Raw genomic sequence first — 13733 nt, 5'->3', positions numbered from 1 at the left:
GAATTCTAGGCTGGCTTGAACAGCTGCCCAACATTTGCAGATTAATCTTATCCAGTAAGATAGACTTAGCTCCATCTTTTACAGAGCTGGGGAAAATCATCCCTGGCCAGCACCATTTATTCCTTCAGGCCAATTCTAGGTTGTTGGTACCTCTTGAGCAAGATGCTTGAAAGGTGCCCTCCACCTGTGCTTATCCGTCATTTTCACCACTGTAAAGAGTGGCCTCTTTACAGAAGACAGCCCTCTGTTTTGAAGGGCTCTCAGAAGACAATCCTCATTTCTGAAGATGTCCCCTATTTCAAGACTGTCCATTCCAGGTCTGGTTTAAAGATAAAGAACCATGAATAGGGAGAGCCTGGAAGGTGTCCGTCAACAATCCGTTGCATCTGCTCACTAGGCTGAGCAAGCACACATAAGTCACCTGGTATCTTCATGATTAGATGTATCGTACTTCTATTTAAATTATAATAACTATGTCTAAATTTGCACCTATAAATATATGTCACTATGTGCACATTTTATGCAAATTTGGTGTGTGTGTTTTTTGGTGATGCAAATCCTCTTCTGTGGCAATGCATCACTGGCCCCCTTACTATCTCAGCCTCCCACTGACCTGTATTTCTCTCTGAGCTCATTGCATAGTATCTTCCTAAGAGAATGGACAAACTATACAGAATGTTTTAGTTCTCCTTCTTGCCCTTTGATTGTATAACAGTGCCCCCAGCTCCCAGCCCCTCTAGATGGTCCAGAAGGATGTTATGGTCGATGGTATCAAAAGCCACTGAGAGATCCAACAGAACTAGGAAACAGCACTCACCTTTGTCCCTAGCCCACCGGAGATCATCAACCAGTGCGACCAAGGCAGTTTCAGTCATATGGTGAGGCCTGAATCCCGACTGGAAGGGATCTAAATGGTCCGCTTCTTCCAGGCGTGCCTGGAGTTGTTCAGCAACCACTTGCTCAATCACCTTGCCCAAGAATGGAAGATTTGAGACTGGGCAATAGTTGGCCATATTGGCCGGGTCTAAAGATTTTTTTTTAAGAAGCGGTTTAATGACCGCCTCTTTCAGCAGGTCTGGGAAGGCTCCCTCACAGAGATAAGCATTCATCACCCCACGAAGCACATTGTCCAGCCCTTCCCAGCTAGTTTTTATAAGCCAGGATGGGCAAGGATCAAGGAGACAGGTGGTTGGTTTCACTCATCCAAGCAGCCTGTCCATATCCTCAGAGGTAACAGATTGGAATTGATCCCATTCAACTTGACTAGACAGGACTCTAGCACTCTCCCACCCCTGCCCTGCTCCCATGGTGGAGTCTACCTCTTCCTGAATCTGACCAACTTTATCTGCAAAAAACCTTTGCAAAATCATTGCAGGAGATCATGTGGTCCGTACTGGGCCCCGATGGAGCAGGTGGCTCTGCTAAATTGTGAACAACCCAAAAGAGTCTCCTGCTGTTGTTTTCTGCAGATGCAATAGAGGCGGAAGAAAGTCTTCTTTGCTGTCGCTATTGCCACTTGGTAGGCTCGACATTGAGCTTTAACCTGTGTCCGGTCAGCTTGAGAATGAGTTATCCACCACTGGTATTCTAGCCATCTCAGTGATTGTTTCATTGTCCTCAGATCCATGGAAAACCACGGGGATGTCCGCGCTCCATGCAATTGGAGAGGGCACTTTGAAGCCAAACAGTCAATAGCCCTGGTTAACTCCACATTCCAGTGGGCCACCAGGGAATCAGCTGAAAGGCCATCAACATTGGATAAGGTATCCTCTACCACTCTCTGGAAACCATTTGGATCCATTAAGTTGTGGGGGTGGACCATCTGAATCGGTTCCACCTCCCTGCAGAGGCGAAGGGTCGCGGAGAAGTCCAGTTGCATACCTTGCAACATGTCAAGGTAAAAACTGGGATACCATTCTCCAGGGTTGTACTTCCGTACAAGTCATGTAACTCTGGTGTTTTTGCTTGAGAGCACAACACCCCAACATGTGTTTTTTGGGGTGCCATGTGAGATTTTGTCCCACAAAGTGCTTTTGGGGGCAAGATCATAGTGCACAATCATGTCACCCAGACTCCTGGTTTTCCTGGGACAGTTGACGTGTATGCTGATATAGTAGTCAGAAATGGAGCAAAATCAGTCCCAAACACAATGATCTAAGCTTTACTTTAATCTCTTCTTCTCATTTGCCACATCTTATTTCCATGACCAGAGGGAAATTTAGGAAAACCATTTGGGAGAAGACTGAAGACTAAGATGACAAGGTCAGAAGGCGGCTCCTCCACATTTTGCATAGAAGATTTGGCCACTACCCTCCAGACCAGAAAGTAATGGAAACAAAAAACGTCAAAGAGTCTTAACAGCACTTTAAAGACTAACAGGAACCTTCATGTTTCAACTGACTATCAGTCATCACAACATTGGCAAGGGCTTGCTAAGCAGATCGGAGCCATCATGATGTCAGTTTCCAGCTCTCTACTAGAACCAACGGGAACACGGAGAGCTGTTGTTGGGAAGGGTCCATAGCTCAGTTCTAGAACATCCACTTTGCATGCAGAGGGGCTCAGTATCAACCCCTGGCACCCTCAGGGAGTCAGAGTGGGTGGTACTGAGCTATTAGAACCAATGTTCCTATCAGGTAGAAGACAACTTCCTGTGAGTTTTCCACTGCAGGGAGGCCATTCCTGTGACAATGGCCTAGTTCACACAACACAGTGAACCTACCCACTTTGTACTCCCTCAGTCTTTTTTACTCCCACACTGTGCTGAGATATTTTGGGCTCAGCTGTGGTCGGTGACTTGGGGTTTACAAGAATATTACATTTTATCCTACTGCCTAGTCCCTTTTTAGCACCTTGTTAATGGACAGTATGAACAAATGAAAACCCTAACCAAAAATATGTATTTGAAAGCCATTCTTAAAATCTCAATATGGGACTGGTAGCTTCAGTTGATCATTGATATCCACAACTTAACCATCTAGAGTGGTTATGATTTTCTGACAGGCTGTATGAAATATGAGTCAATTTTTGGAACTGGGCCTGATGCATCATATGCTGTCCAGGATTCTTGGAACATGCCAATGTGGCATACTGGGAATTTTCCTCAGGTTTTTTTTTTTTAAAAAAAATCAAAGTATCATTTTTAACTGTACAGCTGTTACTATGAAAAAGTGCTTGCCTCCTAAAAAAATATCATTATTTGTGGAAGCACAATTTTTTGTCCATTTACACAAACATCTGTTCACATCAAGCTCTACTCCTGTTATTCACAGTGGTTGCGTTTCCAACTGCACATAAAGCAGCACTTTGGTCTGTTATGTATTGCTTGTCTGAATTGCTTCCTACCACAGTCCTCATGTGAATTCACAAATAATGCACTGTCTGGCATTTTCCCTGGTGTTAAATTTCAGATACTGGCACAACATTCCCGTAAATGCATTTACAGCTGATTTAGAAGTGACACTTATTGGCAGTTAAATTCAGATACAATGCTATCAACAGGAGAAACGGCAAAGGAAAAATAATAATAAAAATCTGTTTGGAAACAATAGCACTAAATCCTAGAGAGGGATGGCCTTTGCCAACCTGTTTTGGACCACAACTCCTATCAGCCCCACCATGGAGGATGCAGGGTTGGTGAAAGCTGATCTAGTATAGTTTAGATTCTCCACAGCTCGGCTGCCGTGCCCTAGAGTGAAATTGAAGGTGGGTTTGGAAAGTGTTCATTAGATGAAATGTGTCAGCTTTGAGGGGAGTTGGAAGAATTTTGAGAAAATCAAGAGATGGTTCTATGCATCTATGTCATGTTAGGAATGGACAAACCTGTGATTTTCCTCTCAGTTTCTCCCCCCCGCCCCGCTCCAATCTTCTGAATCAGTTTGCAAATGTATTCGGTCATTCACTCATATTGATTGATTGATTTTTAATTTAAAGTAATGAAATATACCCATAGAAGGAATACAGAGCTTAGTAGTTGTTGGGGGGGGGGGGAAGCAAAATAGTGGCTTATGGTGGTAGTTTTAAACATGCTTCTCTTCCTCCAAAAGGAGCACAGGGTAGCAAACAACCAAGCAATAAAACAATACATTTTAAAACAAAATAAAAACATATTAAAAACATTAAAAACAATAAGAAGATCTAAAAACATTTTTTTAAACAGCCACACTAATAATTTCCCTGTTGCCAGAAACAGTCTCTTTCAGCCATCAAATGCCTGGGTAAACAGTAGGGAAGCACTGCTTGCCTTCAAAGACCCCTTCTCACTAGGACAGGATAGAAAAGTTTGCAGAGTGTTCCCAGTTCTCTGCATCATTAACAGCTGTTAAGATGCACTTTAAGGGGTCAGTAGAAGGTCGGCAGTTCAAATCCCTGTGATGGGGTGAGCCCCTGTTGTTCAGTCCCTGCTCCTGCCAACCTAAGCAGTTTGAAAGCACGGCAAAGTGCAAGTAGATAAATAGGTACCGCTCTGGTGGGAAGGTAAACGGTGTTTCCGTGCGCTGCTCTGGTTCACCAGAAGTGGCTTAGTCATGCTGGCCACATGACCCAAAAACTGTATGCCGGCTCCCTCGGCCAATAAAGCGAGATGAGCGCGCAACCCCAGAGTTGTTGACTGGACCTAATGGTCAGGGGTACCTTTACCTTTACCAGAACCTCCCTTATTTCTGCCCATGCGTTGTGTAGCACAATCTGGTTTGTGTTTTGTGCATGAAATTTCCATTTGTGATAGTTTTTTTGAGTGATTCTCTGAGCTACTGCCGCAGTTCAGTGGCCTCTAGGACTAGGGCATATAGAAGAAGCCAGTCAACCTCATGTTTTTCAACAAATATACAAGTTAGCAAAATTAGACCGGAAATTGCATGAGGACTTATCATTATCTCAATTTCTGAGGTGTAGTAGGGGAAACTAAAAGAACCAGCATATTCAAAATAAACAAATTAGTTGTTTAAATTAGTAAATTAATTAATTAGTAAATTAGTTGTTATTACTAATAGTAATAACAATAGTGTCAATTGACTATCGCAGCCTGTTTCGTTTCATTTAATGTGGCAGTGCAGAAAGTACTTCCTTAGTTCCCTACGCATTCCATCTCAAGTTCTTCTGCATCCTCTCAAATGCCATCAGATCACAAAAGAAAACCAATTAAGGAAGCAAGATGCTTATAACTGCTATGTCAAGAGTTCCATTGTCCCCTCGGAAGGCATGCCTTTCACATGAGACACTGGATCCATCATTGTCTATATCACAAGTGAATTTATTTCTTATTTGCACTAAGATGTTGCCAACAGTCATAACTAGGCACTTGGACTCATTTTGTGGGTGGGGGAGAAGTCAAAGGTGGAGATGCAGATGACATATTTTTCCCTACTGACGAATATATTTCTTTTTGTTTACCAGCATGAAAATATCTCTGGCTGAGCAATGAAAATGCTATACAGTCTTTACAATCAATGAAGCAAATATCTGCACTTGCTTTAAAATACAACTGACTCTCAATATATGCCTCATTCACTTGTAATAAAGTTTAATGGAAGACATCAGGCACAAAATCACAGCTCTTCAATGTTAACTTATGATACCTTTGCTAGGCATTTGATATTTCAGCTGTAAGTGACAGATTAAGAAAATTAGTATGTCCCGCTCCATTTTCTCCTTCTTCAAAGAGCTGAAAAGGACAAAGACAGTATAGTTTGGGAAGCTGGCACCTTTGATGCAGTCACCAAGTCAGATCATGTTTGGCAAAGCACCATTCAGTTCACAAACTACACTTCAGAGGAAAGAAACAGTTTAAGACACAAATACAGTCTGACTTTGCCACATCAAAGCCCTTGGAGAGAAAAAAAAGCTTTCAAGAATTGCCTGGAATATTTTAAGCTTAAAAGACACATTCTGAAAATTCATTCAAGTACCAAAGTGAGGCTACAGTCCGAAACACACTTAGAAGAGAGTAAGGTTGCAATTCCATTCCTGCTTACCTGGGACTAAGTTCCATAAAGCCCAATGCAACTTACACCTGAGAAGACTAAATCTGAAGGCAGGATTGCACTGTAAGTGATTCCCAACTGCATGGAACCATTCAGATGAACAACTTTGAGCTGCCTGCATGGATGCCAGAATTTTCCCTTCCAGGGCAAATAACAGCTTCAGCAGAGATTTGGGGGAGAGTACAATATGGGGGGGACCCCTTTCTTCCTATACACCTTGTTCCAGATTCTGTTTAGAATTTAATGACATGTTGTTTTTCTCCTTGAACTACAGTGGTACTTCGGTTACATACGCTTCAGGTTACACACTCCACTAAGCCAGAAATAGTGCTTCAGGTTAATAACTTTGCTTCAGGATAAGAACAAAAATCGGACTCCGGCGGCGCGGCAACCGCAGGAGGCCCCATTAGCTAAAGTGGTGCTTCAGGTTAAGAACAGTTTCAGGTTAATAACGGACCTCCGGAACGAATTAAGTACCTAACCCGAGGTACCACTGTACTTACATTTAGAGATTTTTTAAAATAATAATGCTTATTATTATTATTATTATTATTAGAATTTATATACCACCCTATACCCAGAGGTCTCAGGGCAGTTCAAAGAATTTATGGTGCTCCCCCTTGACATATGGAAGTCAGATGAGGATAAATTAATATATTGAAGCAGTATTCTTTAGAATAATATTCTAAACTATAGCAAACAGATAATTCAGAGAAAATCAATACATTTTTAAAGGGAATCTTACAATACCATGTGATCAGGAAAATTTAGACAAACGAGTAGCATGGAAAGAAAATAAGGCATCAGGACCTCATGAATTTATGGCTTTATATTTTAAAACATTTGCATCACAACTAGTTAAAATGTTAAGGAAAACCATCAGTGAAATATGGGAAAAGAAAACAACATTGGACTCCTGTGAAGAGGCAAATATTGTGGTAATTCCAAAAGAGAGGAAATATATGTCTAATGTATCTTCTTATTGATCTACCTATCTCTTAAATATAGATCATAGGATTTTCACAGGGATATTGGCAAAAAGATTATATTCTACAATGAATCAATACATAAACGTAGACCAAACTGGCTTTATCTGGCAGTAGAAAATGAAGGATAATATATAGATGAGAATACATATAATCAATTGTGTCTCATTGAACAAAAAGGAGACAGCACTGCTATTTCTCAGTGCTGAAAAGGCCTTCAACAATATGGAGCCTGAGTTACAGCTGCTAACAGAGATAGATTAGGGGAGCACGACTGGTTTGCCCACACAGGGCCTTGAGCCAAGAGTGCCGCAGGGGGTGCTGCAACAATGACAAAGAACAGAAGACTAGAGGTGGGGGGAGGCACTGATTTTTACCGTTGCACAGGATGCTGCTGAAATTTTAAGACCCAAAGTCTGCCGCTGTTGCTATGATCCCAGGTGCCACACCATGTAAGCATGGGAGCAGTATCATGGTTTGTGCCAGGGTTGCATCATGTAAGATGCGTAATGATAACAAACAAAAATGGTGCTTGGATCCTTGCAACATAGCAAGTGCAGCAGATATTTCATATGATGTGAAAACTGAAAGGTTGAATTGTGTTAGAAACATGTTCCTAGGTCAAGCGTTTTCAGGTTTGAATACATGCTGGCATCACGTTTTCCAAAGGGGAAATGGCCAATGCTTCTTTGACACAGCATGCCTTTCTGTGGGGGCAAAAGGAGGCTTTATTTCACCCAGGTCAAAGATCCAGTTTGGCACCCCCCCAAGTACTTTTGTGTACACACACACATAGGCTGGGAGCCTCAATGGTGCCCCTCTGGAGGCTTCACCCAGGCAAAAAACCCGGCTAGTCCCCTCATAGCCATGGCTCTGCTTTCTGCATTCTTCATTTCTTCTTAAGAGTATTGCAAATGGTGGACTGGGGCTTCCTTTATGACAGGCAGCCTCTTTTTTTTCCCTCTGTCTCCTTTTCTGTTTTATTTTCTCTTTGGCTAAATGCGCTGCTTGTCATTTGGGTCGGCTTTCGGGTATCGTTTTATAATCCGTATACGGCGTCTTCATAAAACGTGTTTACTTTTGGTGTACAATGCATGCATTACAAGTAGGGCATTGTAATTTACAAGGGGGGCAGTTTGCCTTCCAAGTCTCTACGTGGGGGCATGTGCCAAGTACAGCTGGTTGAAGGATAATTGGCAATCCAAACTGTACTGCTTCGTTGTTAATACAGTGATTGCAGCTTGCTTAAAAGGTAACCAAGCTTGGGCATGAAAATACTTCTGGCTGAAACAGTATGAGACAAAACAGAGAATCAGGACTTCCTTATGACTTAGCAATTGCCAGGTTGTGCCATCACAACTGCTGGTGTAGGGATTGAATGCCGGATTGCTTCCTTATATTATATACTTCCTTCACAAACAAAACTAGTATGCCAGGGAGATGTCTCTCAGCAAGCCTTTTGATTGATAAGCTAGTTTCTTATGCGGAAGTGTTTTGTTTAGGGGAATAGTTAACATGTTGATTCTTCCCTTCCCTGCTTAAGTCTGAAAACAGCACAGCCCTGCAACAGATCCTTCACATCAAATGTTTCTTTTGCTGCTCTGTTCATCAGATTTCGTAAGCATCACAGATGGACGTTAATTCTGCGGTAGGATGCCACCCTTCCTTTCATATTCTGCAGAACTGAAAGATCTCATCCCATTAATCAGTCTAAGAGCTCACTTTCACTCTTGCATAAAACAGTAGGCAAAGAGCAATTTCATGTCAAAACAAGGCATGACTCTGTTCTTGTTTAATAGATTTGCCTAATATGGTCCCCTTGATGAATGTCTGCTTCTGCATGTATATCGCTTCTTGACTGCACTTAACTGCAAGTAACATTGTTTGCAAAGAGATATTATTTGGGTCTACACTGTAATGTTCTTCAATTGTTTCCCCTCCTTCATGGAATAAATCCACCATAGGCTAGGTTTGGTCTGTACATTTCTTCTAGCACTTTATAGAAAACAAACTTCACCAAGTTAAAACTCTAGTACTACTTGATGAGACATAGATTTTGACTCTCCTGCCTTTTAAGATTCTTAGCAAAGGTTAAAGGTGTAATAAGGTGAGTGAAAATGATGTAGAAAAATACATTGTATTAGGCAAAAATCATTTGCCAAAAATTGTATATTTAACGCCAAAATAGCATTAAAATGTGTATATTGTGAGGAATTCACACTAAAATGCAGATAAGGACTTTTTGAAATTGCAAACTAATGTGGAGAACTGAACTTAAAATGGGGAAAAATAAGAAACTGAAAGAAAGCATAATTGACAGATCTGCCCATTCCTAAATATGTGCCAGTTGACAGATATCTATCAGGCCCATCTGTATGTAAAATTGACAGAAAACTGACTATTCCCCAAGGCATGGATTTTAAATATCATGGGAAGAAACATCTAAGAATGTTCTAATCACACAGACTGAAAATAAAAATAGAAAAGGAATTAAAGTTTTGCTATGTTCCCCCAGAGGGGGATATGTAGCTGTGCTGGTCCCTTGCAACCAAAGGAGTCTTGTAGCACCTTCAAGGTTAGCAAATATTATGGCATAAGCTTTCACAGACTATAGTCCATTTCATTAGATGGGTAAGTCTGGGTTACAGGTATATAGATACGTGATGAGGAAATTTTAAATGGTGAAGTCAGAAGGAAATGGAATGCAGTAAAGTACAGACAGTGATCATCACATCACTAATAGCGGCTACACACACACACAAAGTTATTGATACAACACATAAACCTGACATTGGCAAGCCAATTAACAGAAGTAGTGCCTGTTCCAATGCAGTCCACAAGTGAAAGCACTGAATATCTTGAAGAAGTGTAATTCAAGTGGATTCACATTGCCATCTCCCTTTGTTCTAGTTTGGCCACACACACACTGCCCCCATCTTTAACAGCAGCTTGATTTTCTGAAATCACAGTGTGGGAATAAACAACGCCATTTGCTCCTGTCTGTGCACCAAGCTGCTGTTAAAGGCATGGCAAAAGTTCAGTCCTCACAGCAGCTTGAAATCCAACATGCTGTCTTCTTTTAGAAGAAGCTGCCTCTGCTCAGTTCTGAATCTTCTGCACAGAAGGGCTGCCAACAGGAAAAGATGAGGCTGGCTGCATGTTGTCTAACTGGGGCCACTGATAAGGCAAGTGCATATGTTTGGAAAGTAGTTTCACAACCACACGGTTTCTTGAAGCTATGCTGCTCAAGGATGTTAATTGACCTTCTGTCGATATTGTTCACTCCTTTTTGGCATGATAAGGGCAACTGCAGCTGTAGAATAATCACTTGTCCTCCCTTCTCAGGGGAGCCATTCGATGACATCACCCTGTACAATTTGTTCTGCTGCCTCCCTTGCTTCTGGCCTCATTAATCAGGAGCTCAAGATATCATTGGGGCAGATCTGAGAAGAGCTACTTCAGGTAGCCTAAATAATTTGGCAAAAAGTTTGACTCTAATTCAGATACTTTGCCAGTGGATTTGCACTGACCTCCAGCTCAGTCATCAACTGTCTCAGAGCATTAATTTGCAGATTTAGCACCAGATGACCTCTGGGGCCCACGGCTTTCCTTAGGGGCAGAAATGTCTCCGCAGCATGGGAATATGACACTTTAATCCTTCTGCTTTCATTCCCATAACTTGTATGTGAACTGTGAACTGGACATGACTTACCTTTAGAGATGGAGGATTAAATAATTCTTTTAACAATGGCATCAGATGGCTGGCTGGGATTTGGGTAAGACACTTTGAAAATACATGTGTTGCCAAATATCAAAGGTACCAAACTTAATTCAGACATTGAAAACAAAACAGAATTTATTGTTTATTTGTATCACGTTCCATCTGTGCACAGGCACATGGATGCCTGCTCTTCCTGCACCAATTTGCCAATCTGATGACTACAAAGACATAGTAATAGCCTGTGCTTGGAAAACTTGTTATATATCACCTGAGAGGAACCTTGTCCAAACACTCATTTCTCTAGAAACAACACTTGGGGAAAGGGACATGAAATAGGACACTAAGCAGGCTTGAATGTCTTTGTGTCTTTATTTATTTCAGGGTTTCTCAAACTTGGGTCTCCAGTTGTTTTTGGACCATAGCTCCTATCATCCCTATCTAGCATTCATGGTGGAGGATGAACTGGATCAGGGCCACAGCATTGTCCTAACTGAAATCACCCCCATCACAATACACACATGGCTTCCATTTCTCCCCAGGAGTGAAGTTTCCAGTGGCTGCAAATATAGCACAAATACTAATGATATGATTGACATTAAGTCTTGTTTGGCCCTTAGAGGCAAGCTCATTTATTGTGGCACGAGTTTTCACCAGCAAGGAACATGCATACAAGAAGGAGGCTACAATAAATGTGATACATACCCTTCCAATGTTACAAGACTCTTACATCATTTCAAATGGGTGAGGCAAGCCCTCTTGTTGCTAAGCAAAGTGCAAGCATCTATTTGATGCCTTTCTCTACTATTTTTCTGCATGCTTAAGCATACTTAAGAATCATGATACCGTCTTTGAATGAATAGGTTTCTCACATCCAAAAGCCAGCATGAAATATAATCAACCCATAGCAGCACAGAGCAGAACAATGTAAACAGATTCAAAATAAAGTATATAATGCATGCACAATCTCCATACCAGTCAACACTACATTATCAGCCTGTTAAATTCCTTCCTTTAACAGACATGCCCTTATTTTGGCAAATGCAAGGGCAAATATTGCCCATAGTGCCCAAAGAAGTGAGTATTATACAAATAAGTCATAGCCAAAGTCAATCCAGTAAAATCACATCCATTTATTCCAGTGGGTCTACTCTGAGTATGACTTCAACCCCACATGTCTTGTCATCCAATAAAAAAATACTAGTTCTAGCATCCACATTTGAAGCTTCAGGATTTATTGATCCAGAATTTGTTATTGGAGACATGGCCAACAAAAACCATCAGCCTATCTTTAAGGAACAGGGAATAACACTCATTCAACTTAGTAGAACTTACTTCTGAGTAGAAATACATAGGATTGCACTGTAAATAATAGCTGTCATACGTCAAGTGTTAAATGAGACATATGCATGTGAGCCCAGCTTAGGTGGGTGCTTCTCTTGTGTCATACAACTGTGTCATACAACTGTCATACACACACCCTACAGCAACTTGTATATGCAAGCTTTTCATGTGCCAAAGACTTGCACAGCCCCGCTAGCTCCCCTAGCCAAGTTGACAGGCCTTTGCTGCATTTGGAGAGGGAATAAAGGAAAATAAAATTAAAAACCCTCCCCCTCTTAACCTTAGGAGCTTGGGATGCGATAGCTCGAGAACAGCTGCTTTAGAATAAGTGATCGGAGTTGGCTGAGTTTCTGCATTGCAATAAAAGGTATGACTGTAATAATAATATTCAGCCATAAGCCTACATTTGGCGCCAAATCAAAGAAAAGTCATAAACAGCACCTACTGCGTCATGTCATCCCAAGAACCACTTTCATCATTTCTTTGAAAAGTGGCTTGTGTACAGCTCTCTGCTTCTTAAGCCTCTCCTGCATAACTTACCTGTAAATGGTTTTGTCCTGTGGGAGGAAAGGCTTTTGCATCGTCTGGTCGTCATGGTGAATGAAAGGATGGAATTCTACCCTGCAGTGAGGAACCATGATCTCTGTGGCTGAAGACAGATAAACATTAACATGATTTTTTTTTTAAAGGGGAATGTCTTTCCCTTATGATATTTCATATTTTTATGACTGAGTCATTTCTGGGAGATGGATTTGAGAGGTATTGACTTTAAAGTAACAATTATGTGTTCTTTCCATTGAGGAGTCCAAAGGGTGGTTTAATCAGTCCACTTTTCAAAAATGTATTTGATTTGCACCTTTATCCCTATTAAGCCTGGTACTTCTGATGGCTGATGAAATCTTTGTGCTGGCTACACTGTTTGGTCTGCCTCTCATAAAGCTGCCTGGAGGAAATGCTCTTTGTTCAACAATAGCTTGCTGTGTTTGAATAACTGAAGAACAATGGCAGAAGTGTGGGAACTATTGGGAACTGTTCAGTCATGGAAGTGAAAAAAGTTACTGATGAATTTCAGGAAGAGAAATAATTGGCTATCACATCCCTCGCCATAGTTCCATGCAACTGGAAGACACTCCCAAGTCATTAGTGATCTGTGGGTTTGAAGGACATGCTAGAAAGCACGTGAATCAGCTTGTTTGTTGAAGATATTTCCCCTCTGCCATTGGCAGCAAGTTTAGGTGTTACACGTGCCCAGTAATGTCAGAGTCAATGACAGGTCAATTGTCCTGACTCTAATGGTAGAAGGTTCTTTCTGACGTTCAGACCACATTCATTAGGAACCCCACATATCTCTGGTTATTATTAAATATAAAAAGTAACTGCAATTTTTTCCTTATATGCCATTTCCCTTATTCACCCCCTTTTGTTGCAGTTTAGTCTCTTGTATATTAAGTAACATCCCTTTGCATATTGCTGTGAATCTTAGAGCACAGGAAGTGCCATCTAGCTCAGTATTACTGGCTGCAGTTCCCAGACAGCCCTTCCTGGAGAGGCCAGGGATTGAGCCTGCAACTCTCTACATGTGCTCCAGTCCTGAGCTATGGCGATTCCTCAGATCTTGTCTCCAGTTGCTGAAATCTCTTCATCAGCTTAGGCCCTGCCTCCACTGGAACTCTTGACATGGCACCATGATCCAATGTAGGATTT

Source organism: Podarcis gaigeae (genome assembly GCF_964106915.1).
Source record: "Podarcis gaigeae genome assembly, chromosome: 3".
Classification (NCBI taxonomy): Eukaryota; Metazoa; Chordata; class Lepidosauria; order Squamata; family Lacertidae; genus Podarcis; species Podarcis gaigeae.
This window is presented reverse-complemented; position numbering follows the sequence as displayed.